Here is a 21,434-nt window from a genome sequence, read left to right as displayed (position 1 = left end):
ATACTTCAGACTGGATAGATAAATAAGCATAGGTAAGACACTGTAGAAGAAAAACAAACCTTTAACTACTGTAACAAAAAATACAACCAAGAATACGAGCAGAAAAAAAAATACTGCAATCAACATAAATTTCAATTAAAACTTGAAATACCAATGGCCTCAACTCTCCAATTAAAAGAAGCACCTTAGTGGAATGATTAAGGAACAAAATATATATTTGTGTTGCCTATAAGAATCTCAGTTTTAAAAACAGGCACCTCCTTAAAGTGAAAGGATAGAGGAAGGTATTCCAAGCAAATGGGAACAGAAAGCAAGTGGGCATTGCTATCCTAACATCTGACAAAACAGACTTCAAACTTAAAACTAATCTGAAGAGATGAAAGACATGACATTCTACTCCAAGAAACAATTAACTGAAAATACATTATATTTCTAAACATATATGCACCAAACTCTGCCATACTCAATTTTATAAAATGTGTACTAGAGACTTACAAAAACAGATTAACTCCAATTCAGTAATGTAGACCACTTTGGTAACCTACTTTTTTCAACAGGTCACCTGGACTGAAACTAAACAGAGGAACATCAGAATTAAATGATATTGTTTATCAAATGGATCTTATAGGTATCTATAGAATATTCCACCCGAATACCAAAGAATACACATTCTCCTCAGCAGCCCAGGAAACGTATTTATTCTAGACCATAAACTAGACCATACCCTAGGACAGAAAACAATTTTAAACAAAATCAGAAAATTGAAATAACTCCATATATTCTACCTGGTGATAACACAATAAACTTAAAATCAACAGCAAATAAATCTCTAGTAATTACACAAACTCATGGAGATTAATTAACATATTACTGAGTACTGACTGGTTTGAAGTTGAAAAAGAAATTTATAAATTCCTGGAAAAAAAAAAAAAACCAGAGGACCACAAATAAATGATTTAATGATACAACTCAAGAATTTGGAGATCCTGCCCCGGACTTCCCCAGGACCAGAGGTGAGTGTCCTGGCTCAGCCCAGACCCCATCCCTGGGCACCAGCCACTCCAGGGAAGACCTGCCCAACTTGGCCCCAGATTCTGGCCACGGGGCAGGTTCCCTTCTAGCCCCACTGGGAAGCCCCGGCAGCCCCTGCAATCTCCATGCCCTGCCCCCATGCCCATCTGCCCCAGACCCCAGCCACTTCCTGAGACTTAGAGACTGGTCCCCAGCTCCCATCCTGCCCCTGACTTCCCTTCTGGACCAGAGATAAACACAGTTCCATTCATTGCATCCCATTTAGGGGTTAGGTCGGCCTACCTTCCACTGTGGCCCAACTTTGATGTGGATGGTTGTCTTCTCGTCCCACAGAATGGTGATATCTCCCTCTGGAAAGTACACTACGATGTAGTGCCCAGCCTTCCACAGCTGATATGCAGGTTCGCTTTCCAGGAAGAAACCTGATCGCTTCTTGAAAAAGAATAAAATGTCTGAGAGTGAATATCACACTCTCTAACCAAAGGAGGGGACACATTAATGCCTTCTAATAATTATCTAAGATTGCTTGCCTTGTTTTTTTAATTCTCTAATACAAAAATCAATGTATTAAATAAATTGGTGTCCATATGAAAACTAGAAGATGGGCTCCACAAGAGACTGTGGTAAAAGATAATCCAGTGACAACAGAAGGAAGAGAAAGAAAACGGACACACAGAATAGGAGGGGGCAATGAATACAAAAGGTTGAGGATGAAAATGCATGTTCTTCCCTTCAAAAGAAAAAGGTATCCTCGTGTATGAGTCTAAGCATTTGAATACAGCATAAAATTGGCCTTCTAATGTTATTAAACTCTTTAATGAAATACAGAATTGTTACATTTGGCAAAAAATACAGTGCTTTCACAGTCTAGTGAAAATTTTCTAGATTAAAAAGTCTGGTAACTGAGGGCTAGAGAGATGGCTCAGAAGTTAAGAGCACTGGCTGCTCCTCCAAAGATCCTGAGTTCAATTCCCAACAACCACATGGTGGCTCACAACCATCTAGAATAGGATCTAATGCCATCTTCTGGTGTGCAGGCAGAACACTGTATACAAAATAAATAAACCTTTTTTTAAAAAAAAAAAAAGTTTGATAACTGAAAAGAGAAAGCACAATACATATATATGTATATATGCACACATATGTACATATATGTGCATACACAGAAGTATATGTGTATGGGAAAGTGACAGGGGTAGAGACAGACAGAGAGAGGAGAGATGAATTACCATCAAAGAGACTTTGGAAGGATTACAAGCGGGAGGTATTAAACTTGGAAAAGAATCTATATAGAAAGGAACAGGAAGCTGTAATTACGATGGAGATGAAATGAGGACAGAAGCAGAAAAGATGGCCTAAACAAAGGCTTGGGGCCAGGGCCATCCAAGATACATTCAGGTCTAAGAAAAACAGTAAAGGGCTGAAGCATGGATACCATGACAAAGCCAAGCCTAAGGCCTCAGCACCCAAGTAACTCTAACAAAGTAACTCTAACAAAGTAACTATCATATGTGCAAAATACAGTCAATAAAGGCTTTGATCATGGGGGGGAAAAAGAATTTGGAAAAACAAGAACAAACTAAACCCAAATCCAATAGACAGCAAAAATTAATAATATGGAAACACAGAAAAAAGGAAACAAGAGCTAGTTCCTTAAGAAGGTAAGATGAGAGACTCTTGGTCCAACTAACCAAAAGAAATAGAGGATCCAAACTGACAGAATCAGAGATGAATAAGGAAACATTACAACAGTCACCACAGAAATTCAGAATATTATAAAGGAATACCTGAACTCCATTAACTTAGAAAACCTAAGAGAAATGGATGAATTTCTAGATTGAACAAACTACCAAAATTGAATGAAAAAGTCAACCACCTAAACCAACTCACAGAGTATACATTAAAAACCTGCATTCCATTAAGTTAGAAAATCTAAAGAAATGGACAAATGTCTACATATTACTTTGTAAAGTATGCAAGCAAATACAACTATGAGTTATTTTTTGATGAGTGTATAGCACCTAAGTTGCACACTATTTGCTGACCTGAAACTGAAAACTTCCTGTGGCAAGGAAGATACTTATTTCTATATCCACAACGTTTAGCAGAGTGCCAGGCACATCATAGATTACCAATACCCAATGAATGACATAAATGGATTATTCTTACAAGGTTCAGATTCCTCACTGCAAAATACTTAGAACCCTGTGGAGATGTTTTGATAGCTACCCTAGGATGCTGTAAGAATTGGGTTTCACAGTATCAACTGATGTGTCTGGGGGGGAGGGCTCTCCTGAATGTATTATCTTTGTACTACATGCATGCCTGGTAGCCATGGAAACATAAAAGATTATTAGTTCCCCTAAAACTGGAGGTAGTAAGCCACAAAGTAGGTGCTAAGAATCTCAGGTCTTCTGGACAAGCAAGTGCTGTTGACTGAGCCATCTCTCCACCCCCTATATTAACTAATATTTTAATATTTAAGAATATGTTGCTAAAATTCTTGTGCTTATATAAGGCAAGCATACATGTTGTAGCTGAGATAAGAGTTTATAAAGATAAAATTCAGTACTAGTTTGACATACCTAGACAAAAGGATTTTTAAATGAGCAATTGTATTATCCCAATGTTATTTTCAACTTTTTTTAGTTATATCTATATCTATAGATATAGATAGATATAGATATAGATATATGTGTGTGTGTAATTTAAAGAGTTAGAATTGTTAATATGCATTAACTTTGAGTATCTGACCCCATGACATAGTAAATACAGATTATGTATGATTTTTTTCTAACCATATTTGGAAGAGATGGAACACAGATACCTGCCTTCCTCAGTTCAGTCTTATTCACTGTTATTCATCAGAAATGTAGATTTTCATGCAAATTAAAACAGAAATCTCCAAAGTTAGCCTTCCCATTCTCTATTTAGACAAACAGCAAAAATGGTTTGCTAGACTAAGCAAACTTTAGAGCCTTTTCTAATACGCCAGACACTGCAATAACAGAACACCTAGCCCTCGGAGGATCTCTGCCAGGAAAGCACTTAGAAATAGACAAAGGCCTGTGTGGATGTAAATTGCTGGGAACTCTGACTCCCCTGAGCCATTCCTCTGCTTTCATTGCTGGTTCACTTGTCTGCCTTCTCATCATTTCACCATTGTTTGAAGGGTACCCAGAGAGGTCTGCCCTGACTCCCATCTGGGATGCGACACCGTCTCATTCAGTTCCACTCTGCACCTTCTTTGGGCCACTCCTCTATTATTTCTCATTGGTTACCAGTTCTGGCCACATTTCTCCTGTATTGGCAAGTCTTCTCAAATCCACCTTAGATCTGGAAAGGGTGCCTGGAGCCCTGCATCTTACCATGGATATTTGCTGGATTGTTTAAAATGTCTCTTGGAGCACCGAAATGGACGAGGTTTCCTTATTTAAAGGGCTCCTGGTTTCCTGGTCTTATTGTTTTTCCAATAAACACTGAGGAACCATTTACATGGTACTCTACATAGGTAGAAAAATAGGAAACCTGAGCCCTTCTCTCACACAATTTGTGTTTTTATACAGAGGGCAAACAACAAGTGAAAGTGATATGTAAACACAGAATAGCCACAGATCTGGAAGGAGAATTGGCATCCATTTCAAATAGTACAAGTTTCTACTTACTTTACATATTTCTTGTTTTACATTTTGATCTGCTATCTAAATAATCTTTTCACATAGCCCTGTGTCTTAGTCACTGTTCTATTGCTATGAAGAGACACCATGACCACAGTAACTCTTTTTTTTTTTTTTTGGTGGAGGGGGGAGGGGGTGTTAGGGTTTTTCAACATAGCAAATCTTATAAGAGAAAACATTTAGTTAGAGGCTTGCTTACAGTTTCAGAGGCTTAGTCCATTTTCATCAATGTGGGGATCAAGCAGCAGACAAGACAGACATGGTGCTAGAGAAATAGCCAACAGCTCCTCATACAGAGATAGAGAGAGAGGCACTGGGCCTGGCATGGGCTTTTTGAAACCTCAGAGCCCACCCTTCAGTGACACACTTCCTCCAATGAGGCCACACTTAACTACAACAAGGCCAACCCTTCTAAATAGTGTATATCCTTCTCAAATAGTGACGTTTCCTCATGACTAAGCACTCAAATAGATGAGCCTATGAGGCTATCTTAGGGTTTCTATTGCTGTGAAGAGACACCATGGCCATGGCAACGCTTATAAAGGAGAACGTTTTGTTGGGGCTAGCTTACAGATCTGATGTTTAGTCCATTATCATCATGGTGGGAAGCACTGTGGCATGCAGGCAGACATAGTGCTAGAGAAGGAGCTGATCATGATCCACAGGCAACAGGAAGAAGACTCTGTTCTACACTGGGTATAGCTTGCACATAGGAGACCTCAAAGCCCACTCCTACAGTGACACATTTGCTCCAATGGCAGGGACCCCATGGCGACCACTTCTGCTTGATGAAGTTCCAGAATTTTAACATTACGGATAATAATTCTCCATGTTTTTACTTTCATTTTTAATGGTTCTGACTGTATGCCTTTCCCTTTGGGAAATTTTGTGCAGATTTCAGTGGAGGATGAGGATGTATACAATGGCAGTCTCTTTAGACAAGTTAATTCTTTGGAAAAAATCCCTACCACTGTGGACCATTATTAATCTCACTGATTGAGAATAAGACCACTTCCACAATTTAAAGCCAAATATGAAGCAAGCTTTAATTAAATACTGGCCAGGTGAACAGGCTCTGGCCAGGTCCATACCCAAGTTCACAGGAAAGGCCCAGAATCACAGTTTGCAGCAGCTTAAGAAGGAAAACCCATAATTCATTGCATTTCCTCTTAGGTCCAATCAGGGGCAAGCACACATCCTGATGCACCTCCAGCCTGTGAACCTCCAGCCCACATGTGATCAAGCACATCCAGTACAGATGGGTCAAACAAACTTGTTTAGGGAGTGAAAACATGTGGCTTATTATCACCCATAAACAACAGCCTCCAGCATTTGAGGAACTATCTGTCTTTGGGCAAGGGGCTTGCAGATCAGAGGCATTTTGTCACATGGATCTCTTAGGCATAGTAATTAAAACTTAAAATGTAGCTTTGGTTCTCACACACTGTATAGCATGATAGCGCTGCCTACTCCCACACAAGTTAATACCAAGCTGCTACAAAATTTAGATAAGTAACACATGCTTGATAAATAAGGTATATTTGGTAAATAAGATTTGTTTGATAAAGAAGGTATGTTTGATAATCAAGATTTATAAATTCCTAAGGTCTATTCAGGTTCACAGTAATATTTGTCTAGTTTCATCTTTGCTTACTTTAAGCTTTAGCTATTTGGATAAATTAAGCCATAAAAAATGCAATATTCTATATTAGAGTGTCTGGTCCCCCAAGAAAGCCCTTTTCCCAAGGTCAAGTATTTAGACTTCCCCCCACTTCCTCTGGGGCTTAAAGAGAGTTCCTGCTTGCTTCAAAGAGAGTCACTCGTACCTCTGGCAAGAGGAACCTGTGGCTCTTCCTTTAATGACTGTTGTGCATATTAACTTGTCAATGCTAGCTCCCTCAATTTCCTGCTCATGAGCCCCACCCCAGCCCACAAGCCCCCTTTCTCCCATTCCCATTTAATCCTTTGTGCAATAATAGAGTATAAAAAAGTATAGCCTTTTTTCAATAAAGCAGAAGCCATCCTAATTACCCTCAGATCCTACCAGTCTCGTTCCTGCGCCAACGCCATCTTCCTCTTTGGGAAGTGAACCCCACTACACTGGACTCTGCACTCCAACAAAGCCACACCCGCTATTAGTGCGCTCCCTTCGGGGGTCATTTCCTTTCAAAGCACCACCTCACACACTGGGTCTAACTCCTGAGATTGAGAAGGCTCTCATTGAGTTTGAGGAGCTCTTGGCATGTGCTTCTCACTTTTAACAGGGAACCATATGAACTTGAGGAGAAAAAGTTATCATTCAGTATCTCACTTTCTTCATTTTAAAAGAAGATTAAAATTAAAGAAGACATTAAAATTCTTATCAGCCCTATATTATATAACAACACTCTAGAAGTTTTTCTTTGTCACTATGAGCCTAGAAAGCAGACTGAATGTCCTGCACTTTGTGACCCACTGAGACCCTAACATCCACCTTCTACATACAGCATGGCGCAGACCTAGACCCTCCAAATATGTGTTTCATAATGTCTGCCTGCCCTTCCTAAACCTACTGATCAATCAGGACAATCCTTATTGACCAAATTCCTTAAATTTCATCGTCTTTTCCTTGACTGCTGCACTTTGAGTCCCACTTACTCTTAGGCAGGAGATAGCCACTGCTGGGCACTGGAAAGTGTAAGGGAAGAATACCTCAGATCAGTTCTCCAGCTGTATTATATTTGATCCCATTTCTCCACCTAGTTCTTTCCAGGATACACTCCTCCCTAAAAGTAAAAGGCTCTGCAGATCTTTTGTTCAGTCTCTGCACAACAGCAAGACATAGTCCTCTTCTTCATTGTAATAATCCACTTCTATGGGACTATTTCAACTCACAATGACTCTTTCAGATAATGTCTTCTCCTTCTGATTTGCTTCTCTTTTGATAAGAACTTAGATGAAACTAAACTAAGACTACTCAAAGTAGTTTTAAAGTAAAAACTCAGTAACAGTCTGACATCTAAAAAATGGCCTGAAATATTTTAAGAAGTTGTGATTTGCATCTGAAATGTTCCCTATAGGCTCATGAATAGTTCTTCTCTACTTGACAGCACTATTATGGGGGTGTGGAAGTGTTAAATGGAACCTAGCTGGAAGAGGTTGATCACTGAGGAGCAGGTCTTTGGAATATATTATCCCTGGACAGATTCTGTCTGGCTCTTTGTTTCCTGACCCACCATGAAATGAACACCTGTTCTACATCATATTACAACTACCACCATGATTTTCTGTTCAATCACAGAGAACCAAACAACTACATATTAAATCTTTTGAAACTGTGAACAAAAATAAATCTTTCTTCCACTAAGTTGTTGGCAAAAGTCAGGTATCTTGTTACCAAGAAACAAAGCATAACTAGTGCCAGAGTCTCTTGAAGAAGCTTTGTACCAGCCTATTCATCCTACCAACATTATGGAGAAGGAGCAAATACCCTCCTTTTGTGCTTTGGATGTATAATGTCTCCCTCCACTCATATGTTTCTCCAGCTGCTGTTTTGCAAAGTTGTGGCACATTTCAGATAATCAGCCTCAGCAAGCAGGAGTGGAATGCCTGAGGGGACCTTTGTGGGGGGTCTCTGCAAATTCCAGGGGTGACAGAGTAATGACCCACATGAGGCAAGAAAGAAATCTGGTTCAACATAATGCAGTTGCCAGTGTTGGTTCAAACTTCTAGAGGCTGACACTAGGCTATCTAATTTAGGCATATATAAGTACACCACAATTTGGGGGGGCGGAGTTTCCTGGTGTAATACAATTCCTTGTGTAGGCATAATTACATCAAACTCTTCTCAAAGTACATGTCACTTCTTCCATGAAGATGGGTCCTAAGATAGGCTACATGTGTTATAGGCCGAGGGAAGGGTCTGGTGTGGTCTCAGTTATACAGATAGCACAGAGGTCTTATGGGCTGTTAGCCACCTCTTGCCATGGTTGTGGGAGCTTGGGGGGATATTTTGCCATGCAGAGAGTGCAAAGATCACCCTAGACTTTTAGCCACTCGGGTCGGGCTCGTAAGAGTGTGGTATGGCCTGTTTAAGTATCACCTAGGCAAGTATCACCGAGCCACTCCCATTCCTGGACTTTCGGGTAGAAAACAGGTAGTACACATTTTCCTTTGAAAAGACAACCCTGGATGTTTAACATCCCTGATTTCCCTAGTGCTATCTGTGAGCACAAGAACATTTGCGTTCTTAACAGACCTTGAAAGTGCGATACACCTACACCTCTGGTTTGAGCTGCTCTGACCAGCCTCTAGAATGTGACCAAACAACTGATACTTTCTTTGACATAATCTAAGCTACTTCTGCCATCATGCTTTCTCTGATATGGTAGACTAAAGTGACCTAAAACTATGAGCCAAAATAAATACTTCCTTTTCCTTTAACTTGCTTCTATCAGGTATTTTATTACAATGTCAAAAAATTGCATACTTACTGTCTTAGGATATCTATTGCTGTGAAGAGACACCATGACTATGGCAACTCTTATAAACTCATTTAATTGAGGTGGCAAGTTACAGTTCAGAGGTTCAGTCCATTATCATTATGTCAGGGGGAACATGGCAGCATACAGGCAGACATGGTACTGGCTGCATCTTGATCAGAAGGTAACAGGAAGTGGACTCAGACACTGGGTCACATCTTGAGCATAGGAAACCTCAAGGCCCACACCCATGATGACACACTTCTTCTAACAAGGCCAGACCTACTACAACAAAGACACACTTCCCAATAGTGCCACTCCCTATGAGCTCATGGGGACCAGTTATATTCAAACTACCATACTCCCCAACTCAAGACTTTAGGTGATCACCAAATGAGTATGTTACCAGCAGTCAGGTTCTGGTATGGATGTTTTCAGATTTGTGGTCTCTTCTCCAAAGATTTGAAATAATGGCTCACATTAATTGTCAAAACCATCAGGGAAAATTTCTTCAAAGCAAAGCAATAGAATGATCAGGTTACAATGCAAGAGAATAAACAGCCACATAAATGATGATACGTAGCAGCTCCAGGTTGTTATCTTGGGTCTCTTTTGTGGGTGCTACAGAAAGAAGGGGTTGGTTACTATCAGAAGTACAATGGGTACTTCTCCATTTTGATTGATAGATTAGGTAACATAATTATCTCTCCACTGTGCATGTCTTTTCCCATGATGCATCTGATTTAATCATATATACACCTGATATATGGACATAACATAGTAAATTGGAGACTCTCCCGAGGAGTGCATTTGAGACACAGTCTTGCCTATTGTCATGCAAGATATATGTCTAGACCAGTTCAGTCTAGACTGGGCTTTCTATTCTTCTACCTGTACATAACAAATACAATTGAATAGAATTTTTCTAAGTTTGTTTGTTGTTAAAGGATGAGAAACACATTCCATTATTTAGAAAGAAGTGTGCATGCAGCTCAGAGTAGGTGAGATCCTATGTTGCTGACAGTTTTTTAGTTGAGTTATACAAAGAGGAGTGTGTGTGTGTGTGTGTGTGTGTGTGTGTGTGTGTGTGTGTGTACAGTATATGCAGGTAAGGGACCTAAGCTTTGAAGTACATTATTACTAAAGAAGGGGTGTCCATATAGCCCAAGCCAAGAGTGGTCCCAGGTTACTTAATTAGTCCCTATGTTTACCTCACAGTCTCAGGTTTGAATATTTGGTTCCCAGTTGGTGAAACTGTTTGAAAGGGTTAAAAATGTGGCCTTGTTAAAGGAGGTGTGTTTCTGGGGGTGGGCTTTGAGATTTAAAAATCGCAAGCCATTTCCATTATCTATCTATCTATCTATCTATCTATCTATCTATCTATCTATCTATCTATCTATCTATCTATCTACCTCATACTTGTGAATCAGATGTAAGCTCTGAGCTAGTGCTCTGGCACCATGCTTGCCTGTCTGCTGCTATCTAAAAGGAGGGAACCTCAACTAAGGAAATGCCCCCATGAGAACCAGCTGTATGGCATTTTCTTAACCAGTGATTTATAGGGGAAGATCCATCCGGCAGTCCTGGGTTCAATAAGAAAGCATGATAAGCAAGCTGTGATTAGCAAGCGAGTAAGCAGCACCCCTCCCTGGCCTCTGCATCAGCTCCTGCCTCCAGGTTCCTGCCCTCACTGATTTTGATGATGGACAGTTATATGGACCATGAGTGAAATAAACCTTCTCCTTTGCAAGTTGCTTTTGGTCATGGTGTTTCATCCCAGCAATAATAATCCTAATTAAGTCATGGTGTCTCCCAGCAATAGCAAAATAGCTAAGACGGGCACAAAGGAGAGACAAGGGGACAGCAATGAAAACAGGACTAAAGCAAGAGTAAAGCCCAGCAAGACAACCGCTAAGGTCTATCCCTACACATCCAGCTTGCAGGGCTTGTGGTAGCATCATTTGGAACACATAGAGCTCAAGTAGCCCTGTCCCTCTGGCCCTGCCACTGGTAGCATACATGGGACATCATTTGTGGTGGCACTACTGAGTGCCTGCAGATTTCCTCAGAAGAGCATTTACACAGCATTTCATATATGTGATTAATTTCAGTGTTTCAATGACATAGTGGTTTTATTATTATTGTCACCCCATTTCCTGGATAAATAAATGAATGTACAGGGAAACTGAAAGACAACTATTAATCCACACAGTTGATTTGGACATCAGGATATTTGGCTGCAGAGACTGTTCCTAGCACTTTGCATGATGACCTGTTTGACCAGAGCCCATGCCTTCATTTTTACTTATTGATCACCTCCAGATCTTCAGTGGCTCCTACAGTCATCTGCCATGTCTTCTTCCTAGCTGTTAGTGCCTGAGCCACGTAACCCATGGTTGTTCGCTTGCGAAGATGTGAAGCCACATGATAGGGCTCATAAAATAAAGTCTGGCTTCTAATCTTGGCTTCGTGCTATACTCTCAACCCAGGTCTTTATCTTGATTTTGTATTTATTTTTCTAGTCTGGATTCCCTCCTTTATCATATTTGAGACTCAAGAATCAAATAAGATATGATCATGAACATGGTTTTTTAAATCTACAATTCATAAAACAATTACATTATTACAAAAGTTTTATGCTTTAATAAGCCTCCAGAATGCTAGAAAAGATGAAGAGCTCAATATAAACATTTCTTAAATAATAAATCAAATATATATTCTCCATGAGCTGAAGATGCTTAAGAGCTTTGATGGGATCTGATTCGTAGCTAGCATGACACAGTTCTGAGCTCTACTACACACCCACACTAAAATTCATGTATCGGTACAGAATTACATCTTACAAAATTAGAACTCATTTTTCACTGCTTTAAGACCTGCTGATTCACCTGCTTTCCAAAATGTACTTTCCACTCCAAAACCAATATTCACAATATTTAGTGTGTCCAGTCATGTGCACAGGATAGAGAACTAATAATCTGTATTAAATACAATGTCTTTATGTAAAATTGCATATAAAGCAAGCTTATGTGTGACAGGTTGACAAAGTTCCTGGACCAGATGCTTCCCAGAACCTCAAGCTGCATTTTTCTTTGGAGCAGTGCTTCTGCACTCACTAATTCAATGCTTACAGTGATCTTGCAGTATACAGCTTCCACAAATAATGGAAACTGAAAATTTCTAAGGAAATAACTGAAAAGCAGAAAACATTTATTTTTTAAAAAACATATTAACTAGCAAGGAAACCTTTCTGAGAAAATCTATAGTTTAAGTATTAAAATCCTGAAGTCATAGTTTAGCCTGAGATTGATTGTATCAGCCCCCAGGACATTCAGAAAGCAAACTGGCCCCTGGTGGCTTGCTACTGCTGCTGCTACTTAGAAGAGTTGGTTTTGCAAATCCCCAGAAGAGTGAGTACTTAAAAATAAAGAGCTGTGGAGAGGGCCTTGTAGCTTGTCATAGTCTCAAATGATCAGAAAATGTCATTAAAGTCATAGCCTGAGTTCAGAGCAAAAATTGATTCAGTGTCTTCTGGAGGAACTTGAATCTGACTTTCAGCTTGTATTATGTCTCTTTTCTTTCTGATCAACACACTAGCAGCCAAGACTGTTTGAATCCATTCATACACCACCTACCCATGAATCTCCATTCCCTCTCATTTCCTTCTGGCCTTTCCTCTCTCGCTCACTCCTTACCCTGTCCTGTCTTCTTCAACTAAGAGCCATGGAGCAACTAAAATGTGTCTGGCATTCGTATAAGCATCATATATACAGAAAGGAAGGCCCCTGACCTTCTCTGAAATGAATTGATTATTGCAACAGGTGGTGAGGGTGGAGCAGCAGATGGTAGCATCAGTCTGCCTGAGAAGTCATGAAAGAGTGCAAGGTGGGAAGGAACTGTAAGTGTCCAAGACACAGGAAATGAGAGTGTCTAGCACATGTCCCTGAAGCAAAGGTACAAATGAGACCAGCTTTCTGCCAAGTTGCAACTCAAATGTGTAGTGCCATTCTGCTTGCTGACCCCCAGACTCAAAATTTGACCCCAAGTGCCAGCATGGAATGACAGTTTTGATGAGTATAAGTTTGGTCATAATATCATTGCCATGAAAAACCATGGGAACTGGCCTTTTGTATTAGGTCTTAAACATAGCTGCTGGGGAACCACCACCAGCTCCCTTGTGGATTCTGCTTTCTTTCTCAATGCTTGAGGAAGGCACATGTTCTCAGCAGAGTCAATAAATGATCATGAAGACAGACCTCTGAGTCAGAAATCTTTTTTCTGTTTTAATTTGAGCTTGGTATCCTCTGCCAACCTCACACATGGTACTTCATCTGGAAATTTTTAATTTCATTTTATGTTATTTGTTTCTGTCTTATTTGTACCATGTTCTTCCAGAACACTACTTAACTTGGATTATAGAAGACTGCCTTCTATAAAAAGTATCTTGGCTTATAAATGAGTTCACCCCTAAGGAATGTCTGAGTGCACTGTGATACCTCAGACCAGTTTCTCTTCATTCATCCATGCTTATTCTGTCTGCTCTCAGTATAGATCTTATCATTGTAATGCTGTTTGGGTCTTGTTCTGATTTGCAGTGCTATGATATTCATCATAGAGTTATTGACTTTTCTTTAGATCTCTACCTTATTAACTTCTCCTTCTCATAGTTCCTTAGAGTATATATTGCCAAGGTGGAACTGCTGCCAGGTCCCAATGCTTCCAGACACACTATCCCCCTTCCTTTCCTGACCTACTTCTTCCCTATTGGCCATGCTGGGTATCTCATGGGGATCACAGACATGCTCCAGCATGTGAACATAAAGCACAAGAGGGTTCTCTTGGGTTCCCCTCAGCATAATAATCATAAGCCTACAAATCCTTAGCTTTAAGCTCTTTCCTCTCCCCTGACAGTACAGGTGAGACCTGGCAAGGCCTGGGGACCACTGGGCCAATACTCACTCCTCCTAGGATAGCCATGGTCTAAGTCACTCTCCCAAGTCAGGAAGGTCCTGAGGATATTTCTTTAGTATATTTGCTGCCAACCAACCAGGTGGAAGAAAGGCAAGGATGACATAGTTCACTTTTATCCAGTGATTTGGGCAGAGACAAGCCTAAGGTATAGCACATCCAACCAGTTTTAATTATTTTAGATAAACTAGCCTATGTTTATCTTCACACCATCCATTTGCAAGGCTATTTTCATCTTTGTTTTCCACATGAGGGAATTATCTGAGAAGTTAGATGAGGTAATTGGAGATAGAAGTTTCAATACCATTATCCTAAGACTCCATCCTAGATAGGTTCCATCTTCCATGCTTATGTCACACACCTTTCATCCTCAGTGCCAAAAGTCTCAGGTACTCAGTATATGTGATGAGAATACTCATGGCATCATGTCCCTGATGGGGCTGAAGCCACTGTACTCCAAACCTCTTATTTGAGGACCTTTCTCCTTTCTTCCATCAGATTTTGAAGTTAGTGGCTTTAGGTATTATCCCTTCATTGTGTGACTTCTGAAGGTAGGAAGGAGACTTAAGTATATTTAGGTCTACTGGTACAAAGTGACAGGGATTGAATGACAGTTCTTTTTTCACTTGTTTTCCCAGAAAAGTCCAAGGGAGTGATCTGCACATCTTTTAGGGTGATGGGCATAAAATGTAAGCACAGAGTTTTACTCCCTTGGTTTTGTACAGTTAGTTAAGGAAATTTTATATGTGGGCATATACAGTCTTAGTAGCCCAGGCTGAATTCATATTAACAGTCTTCATGCCTTACTCTCCAGAGTGCTGAAGTCACAGGAAAATGGAACCAGAGCCAAAGGAAAAGACTCTCAATGGAAGGTGAGTCTTGGGTTACAACTTGGAGTAAGTACAAGAATCATACAGCCAGTACCATAGTAGAATGATTTTTCAAGAAAATATGAAAGGTAGAGAATTTAGAAACCAAAAATGTATGAGGAAAAATTGCAATTAACTCAAGAAACTCAAAAGCTTAACTCTTGAGTGAGAAGACAAGGCCAAGAGAAACAGTTGAGGGCATGTCTCTTGGTCCTATGGCTACTTCTTCCAAGTGGAATATATGCAGGGGTGATCAAGAAGGGCTCCACTATGATTAGTGTTCAAGGAAGGGGCATTGTTGTTCTTGGTATGAAAAAAAAATCAGTGACCAAGCTAAAGATGAAAGAACAGTGCAGAAGGTCTGTACTTTGGATGATAATGTCTGCATGGCCTTTACATACCACACTGCTGATGTAAGAATAGTCAACAGAGCCTGGGTAGAGTGCCAGAGCCACCAGCTGACCATGGAGGACCCAGTTTCTGTGGAGTACATTTGCCAGTCTGGAGCAGAGCTACACACAGAGCAATGGGTGAATGCCATTTGGCATCTCTGCCCTAATTGTGAGTTTTGACTTTGATGGCATCTCCAGACTCTATCATATTGACCCCTCAGACACATATCATACCTACAAGGCCAATGCCATTATCTGGGGTTGCCAGGTCACTGCATGAATACCTAAGAAGAACTACATCAATGGTGCCATCAATCTGATCACCAAAGCAGTGATCAAAACCCTTCCAGAAGTGGTCCAATCACTGAACTTGCTATCATGAGACAGCACCTAAAGATTCTAAATCCTGAAACACTTGAGGAGTATGTCAGTGAAAGTGAAAAAGAAAAAGAAGGAAATTAAAAGAAGAGATATATTGAGCATCCACTGAGGCAGCTTTCAGCCTTGATCATGAGTGAGCCTTGGTATTATAGGCCTTCAGTCTACTTGTCCAAGTGGCCAATAAACTTTGTCATTGAAAAGGGGGTTTTATTTGGATATGTCCCTTTGGCAGTGTGTGGATATGAAGGGTTTAGAGCACAAGAAAAGAGGCAGGGAAACCAACAAGTGAATTGTTAGTAATTGAATGGAAACAAGTATAGAGAGTCAGAAATAAATCCAAGAAATATTTAGGAAGAACACATTGTGATTAATTTGAGCATATTAGAGATTTGAACCTAGAATAGCTTCATTATTTCTTGTTTCTAGTTCAAGTGTGTGGCAGTTGAAACTATTGACCATATAAATGTGAGCAAGTTATACCATAAGGGGGGAAATTTGGTGAATTTTGTTTGAAAATGCTTTAGTTGCTTACTAAGTAACATCCAGAGAAAAATGTAAGTTTCTTTAAAAAATAACTACCTTTTTTCCAATAATTTCATTATATGTATACTTACAGATATTGACAATAATTTTTTATAAGTAGAGAGTATATATCTGTTTATTTTATTGCTGGATTACAACCTTGATAATAATTTATAGTATATAGTTCATTTTTATAAACCCTATGGTGACTTACCTTGCATGAAGTCTTGAGTATAGACAGTGCTTAATTCATGTCATTGCAGGAATTAAAGGACAGATGGATCATTAGATGAATGGATGGATGGATGTGTGTGTGTGTATGTGTGTGTGTGTGCATGTGTGTGTGTGTGTATGTAAGGATACATGAGTGGGTAGATTGATAGGTACTAGAATGGATGAAGTGGATGGATGGGTGATGGATGGATGAATGTATGGATAGATGGAAGGAATGGTTGGATGGATGGATATGTGGATGTATGGATGGGCCAAAGGGTAGATGGGGATGGGTGAATACATGGATGGATGGCTGCACAGATAAACAGATGAAGAGATGTTTCTAAATGCCCTCAGTCAAATAAATTAAAAGACAAATTTTAAAAGATGGGACTTAAATAATACAATTACAAACTGTTATTTGCTACCAGAAGTCTTTTGTTTTATGTTTGTTTAAATTTGTTAGCTGAAGTAATTATAATTATCAGCATTAGCAGTAGTGAACATGATCTTGCTGGTAACTCAGTAAATCAAATTTGTGTGCATTATTAGTTCAAGATATAATTTATCAAGTTATAAAAATTAAAATACCCATTAAATAACTCAGTTACCTCTGCTATTCAGTTGATGGCTGGGTTTCCATGAAGACTCCATGTTCACCTCACTCTTGCACTTCAACCTTCTAGCAGCCTCTGTCACACTCACAACAGACTCCACTCCAGAATGAACATACCTCTCATGGTAATTGTTATCACAGATATTATGTGCACTATAACTAGTCTGTAGGAAATAAACCATTCACTCTTTAGAATCAGTAGCAATTTAATACATCAGAAAAACAACTAGCTAAATATCAGCCTAGCACCCTGAGACTATTCAAGCCTCTAAAAGATAGGTAACAAATTCCCTATTGTCTAGTGATAATGAGCCCTGTAGTCTTGCTAAGTAATATTTATAGAGAGAAACAATTAAATCACTCAAAAACTAAATATCACTGTTACCCTTCAGAGTCAGAGGTGGTATTTCAGATTAAAGTATGTCTCACCCCCCAAAACTGTTGACAACGCAGTTACCTTGAGAACAACTTTGGTTTGAATATTTCACGCTCTTTGACTTTGAACAACATTTGTACTTTCTGAGTCCATATTCTTATCAGTAAAATAGTTTTATACAGTCATCGTGTGTTTATGAGATACATGCAAAAACTAGCATATAAGAATCATTGTTCGAGTTTACTTTACTGAGTTTGGAGTTGCACAGGCTGTTTGCAACGATATTGGTGCAGTATGGCCGCCTTTAAGAGCTTTAAGTCGCTCGTCCAGCTGCCACACCAAGAAGGGACTTTATTTAAAGTGGTCGGAGACTCTAGCAAGCTGCCCAAGTGGTTCCATACTGAGCATCTGGATGATCCAGAAACAATGTACATGGGTGCTTGGCTCGTGGAAAAGATGTTTGGTAAGGATGGAGAGTACATCCCACATGTCGAATGTGTGACACGTACCGTGCTTCACGTGAACCAGTGGAACCCTGAAGAGGAAGCTGAGATTTTGATATTTGGGCCTCCTGATTACCAAAAGGATGTTTCCCAGATGATCTCGAACTTGGTTGACTATTTCTGCAAGCAAATAATACAAGAGGAGGACTGTTCTCAAGAGACTGAGACCCAGTGTCTTCCTGTGGCGGTTCGGGAGGCTGCCACCCAGCCGGCTCCGGTTGAGGTCCATGAGGCTGCCACCCAGCAGGCTCCCGTGGAGGTCCATGAGGCTTTCACCCAGCTGGCTCCGGTGGATGACGCTGATGCTGCCATCCAGTTAGCTCTGGTGGAGGATGGTGATGCCACCCAGCTGGCTCCGGTGGAAGTTGGTGATGCCGCCACCCAGCTGGGTCCTGTGACGGTCCATGAGGAGACTAGTGAAGGTGCCACCACGCACACTTCAGGGGAGGTCCATCAGGATGTCACTAAGCACTCTCCCATTGAAGTCTGTGAGGCTGCCACACACACACACCCAGCAGCACTCTGTGGAGTTCTCTGAGGTGATTCTTGTCTGGGGTGGGGGTGGGTGAGGGTGGGAGGTGGGGGGATGTACCTGGGGAGAGTACCTACAGTTGCCTAGTGGAGAACCATTAGACTGGAGCCCAGCAGTCTTTGGATTCTAGTATTGAACCTCCAAAGGCTGCCTGGGAACCAGTTACCACCTTATAAAGGTGACTCAGCCAGGATAAAGGATAAATGTACACACCTCTAATCCCAGCACCGGGAGGCAGAGGCAGAGAGTCCCTAGTTCCAGCCTAGTCTGGGATGAATTGAGGCAGTAATCTTTAACCCCTGCTGAAGTCTCCAGGCATCTTTTTCTGATTGTTTTCGCCCTAGAAGTTGGAAGAATGGAGTAGGACCGTTTGTTTTCTCCTTGTGTTCAATGTTTGCAAACACAATTGAAAATAAATATTCCAATAAAGAATTGCACCCCCCCCCAAAAAAAAGAGTCATTGACTTCATTGACAGACTGCAAAGTTAAATCTTTGGCTCTATATGTTTCCTTCATGCTGGATGTACCACTTCACCCTCAGATTACCTCTCATGATTTGCCACTTTGTAGCTACATAAGTTTTATCCTTGCTGACCAGTTACTGAGATAGACTAATTTAGTGAGGAAAGACTTATTTTAGTTTGCAGTCTGGGAGGGTCCAGTCCATAGTTGCTTGACCTCACATGGTAGAGACAGGAAGCAAAGGGGAAGGATGGTACCAGGGACAGGGACAAGCTCCAAGGGTCCTAGTGATCTAGTCCCTTAAACTTGACTCAAATCATCAAGAATAGCACCACCAGCTGGAAACAGAAGAGCCTATGGAGGATAGATTATACTCAAATCACAAACTAGTTTCCACATAACATATAATCATCAAGTCTTCCAGCAACATTTGGCTCTTAAAGTATCAACTAATCAATGGTTCTAACTTAACACAGATGATCTGGACTATATATATTGTCCCAGAGTAAGCTAAAGGGTTAGAAAACCCAAAAAGGTCAGTAAGGTAGTTACTACTACTCATCAGTTGCTATTGATCGTTGCTACTGACCATTCCCCTTCCATTACCTCTCTCTGTTTTCCTGACACTGTAGTGTTTATCCTCCTACCTTTTTATCTGAATGTATTCTAGCCCCTAACTCTTTAGTAGTTAGTCATGGCACTTTTATATTCTCATGTTTTATATTTATTTACTATGGACTTACTACTTTTTTTAATTCTGTGTGGAGAGGTAGCAGCACGTTTGCCAAGGTCCCTGTGTGGAGGTCAGATGACACCCGTGGGAGCAGGCGTGTGTTCTGGGAGCCAATCCAGGTTATCAGGGTTGGCAGCGAGTGCCTTCGACTTCTTGAGCCATCCCCCCACTCCATCTCATGTTTTATAATAAACAATATTTTTTATATCTTTACCCACTTTAAAAATAAGCATTAACCAGCTACTTTGGACAAAGCTATGTGTGTGTTGCCCTCTAGAAACTATCAGTGAGGTGGAACAATCTGCATGTAGTCATAAACAATATGGTTCTGTCCTACTCTGTTTTCTGTTTCTGTAATAGAGTAACATGGATTAGATCATGTATTTCTAAAAGGCGTGGTTATGGTGGCTCACAACTGTAATCCTAGCACTTGGGAGGCTTAGACAAAAAAGTTTCTATGAGCTGCAGGCCACTCAGGACTACAAAGTAAGACCCTGTCTCCAAAACAAAACATCTTGTGACAAAATGACCAGGGTCATTTTTTTCTAGCATGTTTGAGACCCTAGGTTCAGCCCTCAGCACCACAAAAAGGGAAATAATTTTATTTTTTATGCTTTAAGGGCCTGGGAGGTACTGCTATCTGGCATCAAGGTTTATTTGTTAAGAGCCATCTTTTGACATAACGTGGCAGAGGATATCATACTGTAAGAAGAGAGGAATGTCTCAATTACTTTTCTATTGCTGTGATAAAACACCATGACCAAGACAACTTATAAAAGAAATACTTTAATTGGGCTTATGGTTTCAGCTACTTAGAGTCCATGATTGTGGAACTAAGGATCCAAGAATCACATCTTGACACATAACCATGATGCAGAGTTAGAGACACTGTTAATGTGGTCTTTTGAAATCTCAAAGTCAGCCTACAGTGGCACATCTCTTCCAATAAAGCCATGCTTCCCAGTCCATCCCATACATGTCTATCCATGGGGGCCAAGTTTTCAAACATATGACTGTGGTGGTATTGTGTTCCCCAAAATATTGTGCACCCTAATAAACTTATCTGGGGTCAGACACGGAACAGCCACTAGATACAAAGGCTAAAAAATGGTGGCACTCACACCTTTAATCCTAGCATTCCAGAGACAGAAATCCATCTGTTCAAGGATACAGCCAAGCATGGTGACTCACACCTTTAATCCCAGGGAGTGGTGGTAGAAAGCAGAAAGGAATATAAGGCATGAGGACCAGAAACTAGAAGCATTTGGCTGGTTAAGCTTTTAGGTTTTGAGCAGCACAGTTTAGCTGAGAGACATTCAGATATGAGGACACAGAGGCTTCCAGTCTGAGGAAACAGGATCAGCTGAGGAATTGGCAAGGTGAGGTGGCTGTAGCGTGTTCTGCTTCTCTGATCTTCCAGCATTCACCCCAATAACTGGCCTCAGGTTTGATTTTATTAATAAGAACTTTTAAAATTCCTACCACATATGACACTATGGGGGCCATTCTCATTCAGACCACCACAGCCAGTAAAATCACAAGAGGCTTGACTCCTGGAAAATCGTTTAACTCTAATTGCCTCTCAAAGGCCCTTTCTCCACAACAGCATATGAATTTGAAGATTTCATATCTAACACATGAAGTTTCCCAGATCATATTCAAAACACAGAAGACAAACAGCATACTATTTAATAGGTA

General features: G+C 40.4%; 1 pseudogene; it reads left to right on the top strand.

Annotated features, from left to right (window-relative positions):
• The first annotated feature begins 14,971 nt into the window (after window positions 1-14,971).
• LOC102906165 (proteasome subunit alpha type-7-like) lies at window positions 14,972-15,860 on the top strand (annotated as a pseudogene).
• Window positions 15,861-21,434: the final 5,574 nt, after the last annotated feature.

Source organism: Peromyscus maniculatus, chromosome 2, assembly GCF_049852395.1.
Source record: "Peromyscus maniculatus bairdii isolate BWxNUB_F1_BW_parent chromosome 2, HU_Pman_BW_mat_3.1, whole genome shotgun sequence".
NCBI lineage: Eukaryota > Metazoa > Chordata > Mammalia > Rodentia > Cricetidae > Peromyscus > Peromyscus maniculatus.
Note: the sequence above shows the minus strand (reverse complement) of the source record. Positions and strands in the feature narration are given on the sequence as shown.